The 11,989-nt window shown below is 35.6% G+C and overlaps 1 non-coding gene across 1 annotated transcript; it reads right to left on the reverse strand.

Annotated features, from left to right (window-relative positions):
• Positions 1–7,717: 7,717 nt before the first annotated feature.
• On the reverse strand, positions 7,718–7,824 carry LOC112448655 (U6 spliceosomal RNA). Its single transcript, XR_003037029.1, has one exon. It is a non-coding gene; the product is annotated as a U6 spliceosomal RNA (small nuclear RNA).
• Between the last annotated feature and the right edge of the window lie 4,165 nt (positions 7,825–11,989).

Below are 11,989 nucleotides of genomic sequence, written 5' to 3' on the forward strand. Positions count from 1 at the left end.
ACAGAGGGTCACTTCTCCAAGGTCGAGAAACATAACTAAGTTACTACATGTAGAAAAATACAAATAGAAATTTAAACAATTTGAGACAGCAAAGGAATATGTCCCAGATGAAGGCACAAAATAAAATCTCAGAAGTGAAATGGAGATAGTCAATCAACCTGAGAAATAGTTGAGTAACGATCATAAAAAGGATTCAAGAGCTTGGAAAAAGAATAAATGCACACAGCAAGAAGTTATAAGAAGTTTTAGCCAAAAGTTAGAAAACATAAAGAACAACCAAATAGAGTTGAATAATACAATAGCTGAAATGAAAAATACACTAGAAGGATCAATAGCAGAATAAATAAGGCAAAAGAATGAACCAGTGGGCTAGAAGACAGAGTTGTAGAAATCATTGCCACAGACCAGAATAAAGAATGACAAGAAATGAAGACCATTTAAGAGACCTCTGAGACAACATCAAACACACGAACATTCACATTATAGGGGTCATGAAAGAAGAGGGAGAGAAAAGGCCTAAATAGATAATACCTAAAAACTTCTCTAACATGGAAAAGAAAGGAATCACTCATCCAGGAAGCACAGAGAGTCCCATACAGAATAAACTCAAGGAGGAACACACCGAAACACATAGTAATCAAACTGACAAAACTTAAAAACAGAGAAAAAATACTAAAAGCAACAAGGGAGAAACAACAAATAGCATATAAGGGAATCCCCATAAGACTATCAGCTAATTTTTCAGCAGAAACTCGGCAAGCCACAAGGGAGTGGCACAATATATTTAAAGTGATGAAAGGGGAAAACCTACAACCAAGAACATTCTACCCAGCAAGACTCTTGTTCAGATTTGACAGAGAAATCAAAAGCTTTACAGACAAATAAAAGCTAAGAGAATTCTGCACCACCAAACAAGCTTCCCTGGTGACTCAGCTGGTAAAGAATCCACCTGCAATGCAGGAGAATCCCTGGGTTGGGAAGATCCCCTGGAGAAGGAAATGGCAACACACTCCAGTATTCTTGCCTGGGAAATCTCATGGACAGAGGAGCCTGGCGGGCTACAGTCCATGGAGTCTCAAGAGTCGGACATAATGCAGTGACTAAACCACCAAACAAGTTAAATGAACTTCCCTAAGTGGAAAAGAAAAGGCCACAATTAGAAACAAGAAAAATCACAAATGGAAAAACTCACCAGTAAAGGCAAACGTACAATAAAGGTAGAAAATCATCCACACACAAATATCATATCAAAACCAGTAATCATAAGAGGACAAGAGTACAAGTGCAGGATATTTGAAATGTATTTGAAATTAAGAGATCAGCAACTGAAAAGGAAAAAAAAAAAAAACTGTAGAAATCAATTCATGGTTGCCAGTAGTCAAGGAGGAAGCTGAGGTGGGAGGATAGTGGATTATAGGTATAAAAGGCAAAATGAGGGATTTTCATAATGATAGAAATATTCTGTATCTTAACTATATTAATGACTAATCCTGGTTATGATAGTGTACTACAATTGTTTTGCAAGATGTCTCTATCAGAGAAGTGTACAGGGGCTTTCTCTGCATTATTATTTATAACTACTTGTGACTAAAATTATTTCAAAATAAAAACTTTAATTAAAAAACTAGCCTCAGTTATTCTTCCATATTTAGATGGGATTCAACAGGGAATCATTATATATTAAAGGTTATTGGGAAGACAGCAGGAGCGAGAAGAAGGAAGGAAGGAACAAAGGGAGAAAGGAAGGAAAGGAGGGAAGTAGGGAGGGGAGTAAGGAAGAAGGGAGGGAGGGAGGAAGGAAAGGAATGGGGAGGGGAGGAGAGACAGGAGAGAGAAAAGACAAAGAATAGAAATAGAGCTTGCAAAAGATCACCTAGCTGTTCTTCAGAATAGTCTGGGGAAAACAGGCAAGAACTGCTAAGAGGGTTCTAAAAGATGAAATATGGTATCTTTGATAACAGAGGAAACAGCTCCCTTCTGAATAAAAGGCATGGTCTTACTCACTGTAAGAATTCCTCTTGGCATGGAGTCCCTCAAGAATTCCTCTTGCCATGAAGCCCCTGGAGTGTCCAAGAAAAATTGATGGCCCACAGGCATAATTTTGCAAATTTAGAAGTTAAAATGAAATCTCCTATCTGTTCCAGCACATGTGTGTCCTTGCAACATGATATTTATGATGTGAATTGGGCTGATTAAATCCATTTTAGGGTTCAGGGATTTGCACAATCTAAATATCCTGGTTCTCAGGGAATGAAGAACTTCATGTTTCCTTTGCATATTTAGTCTCACTGACATCAATAGGAAGCTGTTAGTGATAAGGAGAACTTGGCACTGGGGGCATGGAGCGGGGGGGTGGTTAGCTGTGCACAGTTCAGTGTCATCTTGAATATGGGGCTCCTCAGCCATGATTTCATGAAGCCTTTTTATAAGCCCCCACCTGGGACTTTCACGCACAGATGGTGTATATGAGAAAGTTTGACATGAGATGTTTCCCAAATTTAGTAAACACAAAAATGAGGTATGCTAAAGATAGGATAAACCTCATCATGGGATCTGGGGCAAGGCAACATTCCTAAAAAAGAAAAGGCAAATGAAGCAGTGAATTAGACTTGATGCTGAAACCTAAGATTAACTCATAACCAAACTTTGCAAAGTAAAACACAACAGAAAAAAATATCACCCTTCTATAAATTCAGTTCTGGTAGACCCTATATCACATAATGGCCAGAACCTAGTACTCAAAAAACAAACTGATCTTTTAAAAAGAAAAGTCCATGCAGTACATTATCTTCATTCTGAGCAACTCCCACTGGATTGGTTTTGAATACTCTACAGACCTAGCAAATCTTTGGGTAAGAACTCTCCAACAAAGTTGGGCTTGTCAGACTGCTTACTCTTTATTAATATCAGACTGGAATTACAGTATCAGGCCAAATAATGATGTAAAATCTGAAAGGAGGAACGCTGCTAATTGCCAAATTTGTTCTGGAATTATCACATTTTCTGTTTCAGTGCTAAGCTCTGGGAGATTCACTGAATGAAACCTCTAATGAAACTGTAGATCAATGTCAGACACAAAGGATGAGGTAGAAAATATTCAGAAAGCAAACCTGTAAACTTGGGTATTAGATCCTTCAAAATAGACATCTTGGAGGATGACAATCAATATAAACATGTTGAGCATAATAATAAACCAACTTCTGTATGTAAACTCAAAGGTGTAACAGATATAAGGATGGCAAAAAATCTGGTTCTTCTCTGAAGATTTAGGCAAGTCATTTATTAAGATTCATTTCCATCTTGACCTTCAACCTGTCACTGCTTCCTTTCTGCCTTTCATGTTCTCTCACCTTGATGCAAGTCAAAATATTCTCTTGCTACATTGCTGACATTTTATTTTAGGTAATTGTACAGTTTAACTTTGCTCACCACCATGCTTAACATATGGAAGCAATTAATTCATTTTCTTTGCCGTCATTAGAAGAAGAATCCTAGATATTTTAAATGTAACTTCATCATAGATTTCCCTTAACTAATTACATAATATCTAACCCATTTTCTTGAAAATAAAACTTGCTAGTTAAGAAATAAAGAATAGCATTGCTCAGAATAAACTCTGCATGCCACACTGTAATTTAAACTGTACTGTTATGTATGGTGAAGGACTGAAAGTTTAGAGTTACTCCCCTTGGCAAACATTTTTTTTAAGGATTGCTTAAATAAGCAGTACAGAAACCAGATGTCATTTGGTAAGAGTATCTGAATGACCAAAAATTTGCTGTCTGGGTATTTTTTTCCTTTATAAAAACAAGAAAAATTCTTTGGATTTATATCATATTTAGCAGCTGTGAAACAGTGCAAACATCTGTTTGTACCTATGGGGAGCTGACCCGTGGGGTCTTCATCTCTTAATCACCAAGCATCAGGCCAGTCTCACATGAACAGTTTACTGTTTTCTTTGCCATTGCCTCCCGCACTTCAAAGTTTTCTTATGCTCATGTTCTATTGGCAGAATGGAGGAACTAATCCATTCATTATAAGACCAGATGATTAGAATTTTTTGAGACATGATCACAGCATTCCCTCCACCCGGCCTGTGCCCAGAAACACATGCACATTTGCCTCGAAATTCATTTTGGAGTGTCTACACTTACTCCAAATAATGCAAGATTTATGAGCCTCAAGCAAGATTATAGTAGCACATATACTAGCCTACACCAGGCCTGCAGTCACCATTTGGGGTCACAGTCTTTAACAAGTCATTTAAAAATCATTTTTTCCCTTTTTTATAAGCATAAAAACATTATATTAGCTTTTATTTGGAGATTTTTCTCTTAGAATATTGCTACATTTTTAAAAAGAGTGATAATAATAACAACAACAGAAAAAAAAAAAAGCCTTACCACACTTGCTCACCCAGGGAATATCAGTTTCTAAAGGCCAACATTTTTACTGCACTTTATAAATAGGGAAAGTACGCTGAATTGGAATCGACGTTTGCCAGGTCAAATCAGCTGCTTTATTTATATATTCTTTTTTTGTATGTAAAGTCTGCCAAATAAAGCATTCCTATTGAAAAAGAAGTAGGAATCAGCCTCATTTTTATATATTAAAAAATATTAATTAAAGCAGTCTCATTACAACAACTTCCAGTACACAAAAGATGTATTCCATACAACAGTGTTATTTCCGAGGATGACCCATCAAAAAAATGGTCTATTATTAGCAGGGTGATAATACATTCTCTGTAACTGACTCTTGATCAATGAATGCCTCTGGAGGCTGTGATTCCTGTAACTAACATTCTCTACACCGTGTGCTATTTGCTCTGCACTTTGGAAACAAAAGACTGAAGCCATGTTATAGCTTTACTCTCACCATGTGGAAATTATACTTTGTTGATTTCTCTTTTGCAAACATTCCAACCGTCCCCACAGGGTGTGGTGGGAGGAGGATGTACCCAACAACTTAAAGCTGTAGGAATATCCATGAACTTCAAGAAAGACACTAAGGTAAAAACCACATGCACAACCCCTCCCTTTATATCCTGCTGGGTTCAAAGCACTTCTGGTAACTCAATGACACACTCAAGAAAGACTAGACCTTGAATTTGTCTCATCTTTATAAGCAGTATGGTCTAATGTACATATTCTGAATCTGGGATCCATAAAACAGACTAATTCCCAAGGTACCAATAGGTATTCCTGGGAAAAGAGGTTCCATGGTCAATTTAATTTGGGAAATACTCGTAGAATGCCCCATTTTTTGGATAAAGGCAAGGCCTATTAGCAAATTAAAGACTCTGAGAACTACTGCAGTAAAGGCATCTTATATTGTTATTTGTAAAAACATAAGGGAAAAAATGAAGACATAAAAAGGTGAAAGAATAAGACACCATTCTCTCTTAACCAGGATCTGCACAGTTATTCCTCTTCAAGAAAGAGATTACAAATGCTTATGTGGAGAATTATTTTTGTATAAAACATAAAAAATGAATCTTTCTTTGCATATTAAATTATTTTTAAAGTGGAAAGCTATATGCTGTGATACCAAAGTAGAAAAGGAAATATGAAGAAACTGCTTATAGTTCAGATATTGGAGACAAATTAAAGAATTACAGTAAGAAACAAGCTTATTATAAGTAGTTAGCTTATATTAGGTTCTATAAATTAACTTTGAAACTTTAGTTTACAACAATATCACACACTAGAAATCCAAGAAGATTTTTTTGTTTGTTTTAAAAAATGGTGAATAAAATATAGTAAACATTTCACCAGGGAAAAAAGTAAAGCAGCTGCAAAGGTTAAAATAAAATAGGAATTTTCTGAGGTTAGCTAGCACTCATAGCTCTTATTCTAAGGATAGCTGCTAAAATTTGACCTTCCATTTTGAAGACTTTGGGGGAGATAATTCCCCACAGGTCTCTCTTGTTTCTACATGTGTTGTGAGGAAGGCACTAGCTGTTCTTTCTTCTAAACTATCTTTTCAAGAATGTTTGTTTACTGAGCATCCTTGAAAGACAGAGATAGGGTCTCCCTGCAGAGCAAAAGAACAAGCATGACTAAATGCCTGTTATAAAAGAACTGGACTCCCTAACCTCTGGGTTCCTGTCTAATAACACAATCCACTGCAGTTTAGATGTCATCGGATACCTCTTCAAGCCATCCTGTGAAAAAGGAGGCTTAGGGAACCTATGCAAAATGCTGATATTCTGATTACTCCTATTGCTATTACATTTTTTCTGTCTTTAATTCGAGAGTCTCAAGTCTTGTACCAGAATCTTGGTACAAGATTGAAACTTGATTGCTTGAAAGTTGGCTAAAAGCAGGATAAACATCTCAGGCCCTCCACAGTTCTTAAGAAAAGAAGAAAACACACACACAAAGCCTAGGGGGCATTGGGATGGAAAGTCCGAGACTCCAAAGGATTACAATCTATTAGAAAGAAACCCATAGTATAGAAGGGATATCAAGGAAACTAGATACTAGATGAAGAGAGAAAAATCACCCATAAGAAATCATAACCATAAGCACTCCCTCACATGGGTTTCCAGACCAATTTTACTACTTCTGTGGTATAAAAAATGAGTTTCCCAGTGGCTCATGGTAAAGAATCCACCTGCAATGCAGGAGACACAGGAAACATTTACATTCTTTAAATATAAATAAATATTAAAATGAGAGCCCAGAGAAGGAAAATGTAAAAGAAAATTCAGAAGAAAATGGAGGATAACATGAAAAAAATCTGTGTTTAATTTCCAGAAAGATAACATAGAATGGGGAAGAAACAACTTTTAAAGAAACAATAGCTGAGAATTTCCAAAAACTATTGAATGTTACCAATTCTAGGGCTCAAAAAGCCCAACAAATCACAAACAAGAAAAATAAAAAGGAATATGCTCCTATACACATAATAGCAATAATTAGTAGAAAAGACCAAAACATTTCTTCAAATAAGCCAGAGTGAAAAAAACATATTATTTAAAAGTGAGTAACAATTAAACCAATAGCTCTTTCTTCTCAATAGCTGCAAAATCACCAGTGAAATGATTTATCCAGTGTGCTAAAATAACGCTCATCTAGAATTCTATACCCAATAAATTATCTTTTTATAACAACAACAAAAAAAGGCTTTTCTCAGATTCACCAAAAACAAAACCAGATTTGTTACCTTTTGCCATTCGAATTTCACTAAAGAAAATTCTAAATTATCATTACAAGCAGAAAGAAAATGGTGAAAGGTGTGAGACATGACAGAATGTTGAGAAAAGATATTGTTAAATAGGTGAGTGTTTCTAAATCAATGGTTCTTAACCAAGAGCAATCCTGCCCACTGCTAGGGGATTTTTTTTATTTGCTTCATTAATTTTAATAAAAGAACAATTATAAGTACATTTTAAATTTCCATTGTCAAAAAACAGAAAAAAATTTCCTTTGTCCACCATTCCCATTCCACTCTTCATTATTATGAATTTGATATTCATTCTATCAGTTCTTATATTTCCACATATATATGTGTATCAATAAATGAGATACAATTTGTAGTGCTTTCAAAAATTTTATATAAGAAGCATAGTATTCAATCACTTTGCTCCTGGCTTTTGTGTATGATTCTTTGTTTTCATTTTTTTATTTTAAATTTATTTATTTTTTAATAGTCAGATAATTGTTTTACAGAATTGTGTTGGTTTCTGCCAAACATCAACATGAATCAGCCAAAAAATATGGACCGCTTCACAAATTTGCATGTCATCCATGTGCAGAGGCCATGCTAATGTTCTCTGTATTGTTCCAATTTTGGTATATGTGCTGCCGAAACGAGCACCACCAGGAGATATTTGACAATGTTTGAAGACGTTTTTGTCTGAGACAACTAGGAAGGTAATGATGCTACCAGCATCCAGTGCATTGAGACCAGCGTGACACTGAGCACATGCGTGTGTGCTCAATCATGTCTGACTCTTTGCAGCCCCATGGACTGTAAGCCTGCCAGGTTCCTCTGTTCATGGGATTTCCAGGCAAGAATACTGGTACGGGTTGCCATTCCCTTCTCCAGATGAGCTTCCCAACACAGGGATAGAACCTGCATCTCCTGAGACTCCTGCATTAGCTGGAAGATTCTTTACCACTGAGCCACTAGCGAAGCTGCTAAACATCGTACAATGTACAGGACAGCTCCTTACAACAAAGATTTATCTGGCCCAAAATGTCAAAGGTGCTGAGGTTAAGAAATGCTGATCTGAATTACCACTATGTATAGCAGTGCTAATAATTTCATTTGAGTGTTAGAACTAAAATATACTGTAAAAACAGAATATAAATAGTATTAGTAAGTAAAGTAAAGTATTCTAAGGGCTTTGTATAATCTGTGTGGCAGAAAAGGAAACTGAGTAACTATAGGCTTTGACGAGTTAGCTGACCATATTAAAACATAAAGGGTAACTAGTAAATGTGTACACTTCAGAAGTTAAATTCTCTAACCTAGTAGAAGGAAAATATGGAATGGAAATAAAAATGATATAGAGGAAGCATGAAAAGAGAGAGAAAACTGAAAGGCAGGAAAAAAAGTAGGGAATATAACAGGAACAAATACATCAGAAATCAAATAACTGTAAATAGACTAAAACTCTCCAGTTCAGAGAAAAAGCTTGTCAGTCTAGATAAAATAAGAATTCCAGCTAAATACTGTTTATAAGACATATGTACAAACATTAGGACACAGTAGTGTTTAGAATTAAAGGATGGAAGAAGATATACAAGATAAACACTTGCATAAAAAAAGATTTCTAAAGCTATTGATATTAGACAAAATAGACTTAAGGCAAAAAGCACTAGTGATGATTAAAAGGTAATTGAATAACACTTAAATGTTCAACACAATATAAAATTATCAATGGCATTTTTCACAGAACTAGAAAAAAATTTAAAATTTTGTACTGATACACAAAAGGCCCTGAATAGTCAGCTGGAGGAGTCAGGCTCTCTGACTTCAGACTATACTACAAAGCTACAGTAATCAAAACAGTATAGTACTGGCCCAAAAACAAAAATACAGTTCACTGGAACAGGATAGAACCCCCAGAAATAAACCTACACACCTATGGTTAGTTAAATTACAACAAAGGAGGTAATACTATACAGTGGAGGAAAGATAGTCTCTTCAATAAATGCTGCTGGGAAAACTGGACAGCTGTATGTAAAAAAATGAAATTAGAAAATTCTTTAACACCATACACAAAAATAAACTCAAAATGGATTAAAGACCTAAATGTAAGGCAAGATACTATAAAACTCTTGAAGGAAACATAGGTGAAACACTCTGACAAAATTACAGCAATATCTTTACTGAGCTGTCTCCTATAGTAAAGCGACTTCACTTTCACTTTTCATTTTCATGCATTGGCAACTCACTCCAGTATTCTTGCCTGGAGAATACCAGGGACAGAGGAGCCTGTTGGGCTGCCATCTATGGGGTCGCACAGAGTCGGACATGACTGACGCAACTTGGCGGCAGCAGCAGCTCCTATAGTAATGGAATAAGAATAAAAATAAACAAATATGACCTAATTAAACTCAAAAGCTTTAGCACAACAAAGGAAACCATAGACAAAACAAAAAAAACAACCCACAGAATGGAAGAAAATATTTGCAAACAGTGCAACCTACAAGGGATTAGTCTCCAAAATGTATATAGTTTGTGTAACTCGATATCAAAAAAAAGCAACTTCATCAAAAAATGAACAGAAGAACCAAATAGTCATTTCTCCAGAGAAGACATACAAATGACCAAGAAACACATGAAAAGATGCTCAACTTTTTGCTAACTATTCAGTTCAGTTCAGTTCAGTCACTCAGTCGTGTCCGACTCTGCAACCCCATGAATTGCAGCATGCCAGGCCTCCCTATCCAACACCAACTCCCAGAGTTCACCCAAACTCATGTCCATCGAGTCGGTGATGCGATCCAGCCATCTCATCCTCTGTCGTCCCTTTCTCCTCCTCTGTCATCCCCTTCTCCTCCTGCCCCCAATCCCTTCCAGCATCAGAGTCTTTTCCAATGAGTCAACTCTTCGCACAAGGTGGCCAAAGTATTGGAGTCCTTCCAAAAGGACTTCCAAAGTCAGTCCTTCCAAAGAACACCCAGGACTGATCTCCTTTAGAATGGACTGGAGTAATGCAAATCAAAACTACAATGAGCCTCACACCAATCAGAATGACCATCATCAAAAAATCTATAAACAATAAATGCTATGGAGGGTTTGGAGAAGACGGAACTCTCCTACACTGTTGGTAGGAATATAAGTTGCTCCAGTACGGAGGTTCCTTAAGAATCTAGACTATCATGTGATCCAGCATTCACACTCCTATGCATATATCTGGAGAAGAACATGGTTTAAATGGAAGCATGAGCCCAAATTTTCGTTGCAGCGCTATTTACAATAACCAAGACATGGAAGCAACCTAAATGTTCATTGACACAGGAATGGATAAAGAAAATGTGGTATATACATACAATGGAATATTACTCAGTCATTAAAAAGAAAGAAATAATGCCATTTGCAGCAATATGTATGGGCCTGGAGATTATCATAGTAAGTGAGGTACGTCTGACAGAGAAAGACAAATGTCATTTGACATCCCTTATATGTGGAATCTTTACCAAAAGGAGATATAAATGAACTTATTTACAAAACAGAAACAGACTTAAAGAATGAACTTATGATTACCAGGGGGGCAGGGTAGAGAGAAGGATAGATTGGGAATTTGCAACTGACATGTACACACTGCTATATTTAAAATAGATAACCAACAAGGACCTACGGTACAGCACAGGGAGCACTGCTCAATACTCTGTAATAAACTAAATGGGAAAAGAATTTGAAAAAGAATAGATATATGTATATGTATAACTGAATCATTTTGCTGTAGACCTGAAACTAAAATAGTATTATTAATCACTTATGCTCCAATATAATATAAAAATTAAAAAATTAATTCTATTAATAAACTGAATTATACCTAGTAACATAGACTTAAAAATATTTTAAAAACATACCTAAAACTACAAGGAAATTTAATAGATAATTTCTCTCTTATAATTGATACATGATGGGGAAACTAAATCAGTAAAGATTTGAAACCAGTTTCATAGATTAATGAACCCATTTTTTCCTTTTTAAGGATAATATTGGCTTTCACTTTTTGACATACAGTTCTTCAGGAAAATGATAAAAGAAATGAAGAACTTTATGCCAAAAAATTGAAAACCAATAAAATTGATAAATTACTAAGAAAACACAAACCACAAAAATCAACCTATGAGGAAATAGAAAAACAGATAATATTATAAAAATTGAAGAAACTGAATTACTAAATCAATATCCCCCAAAATGAAAACAACAGGCTTTCTACAGGAAAGCTTTTCCCAACATTCAAAGAACAGATCATTATAAACATAGACAAATTCTTTTAAGAGTGACAAAACAGGAAAATCTCACCAACTCATTGTATGAGCAATACCTCATTATATTAACTACATTTGCGATGTGAAAATAAATAAGGAAAGTATAAAAATAGAATCTCACAGGCTAATCTAAGTAACATGCAAAAATATAAAAATTCTAGGCAAAACATTAGCATCAAATATAGAAATGTATAAAAAACAAAAAATGTAAAAAATAAATGCAAAAAAAAGTTAAAAAAAAATCTTAATGACCCAGATAATCACAATGGTGTGATCACTCATCTAGAGCCAGACATCCTGGAGTGCAAAGAGAAGTAGGCCTTGGGAAGCATCACTACAAACAAAGCTAGTGGAGGTGACAGAATTCCAGCTGAGCTATTTCAAATCCTAAAAGATGATGTTGTGAAAGTGCTGCATTCATTGTGCCAGCAAATGTGGAAAACTCAGTAGTGGCCACAGGACTGGAAAAGGTCAGTTTTCATTCCAATCCCAAAGAAAGGCAATGCCAAAGAATGTTCAAACTGCCC

This window comes from Bos taurus, chromosome 10 (assembly GCF_002263795.3).
Source record: "Bos taurus isolate L1 Dominette 01449 registration number 42190680 breed Hereford chromosome 10, ARS-UCD2.0, whole genome shotgun sequence".
Taxonomy (NCBI): domain Eukaryota; kingdom Metazoa; phylum Chordata; class Mammalia; order Artiodactyla; family Bovidae; genus Bos; species Bos taurus.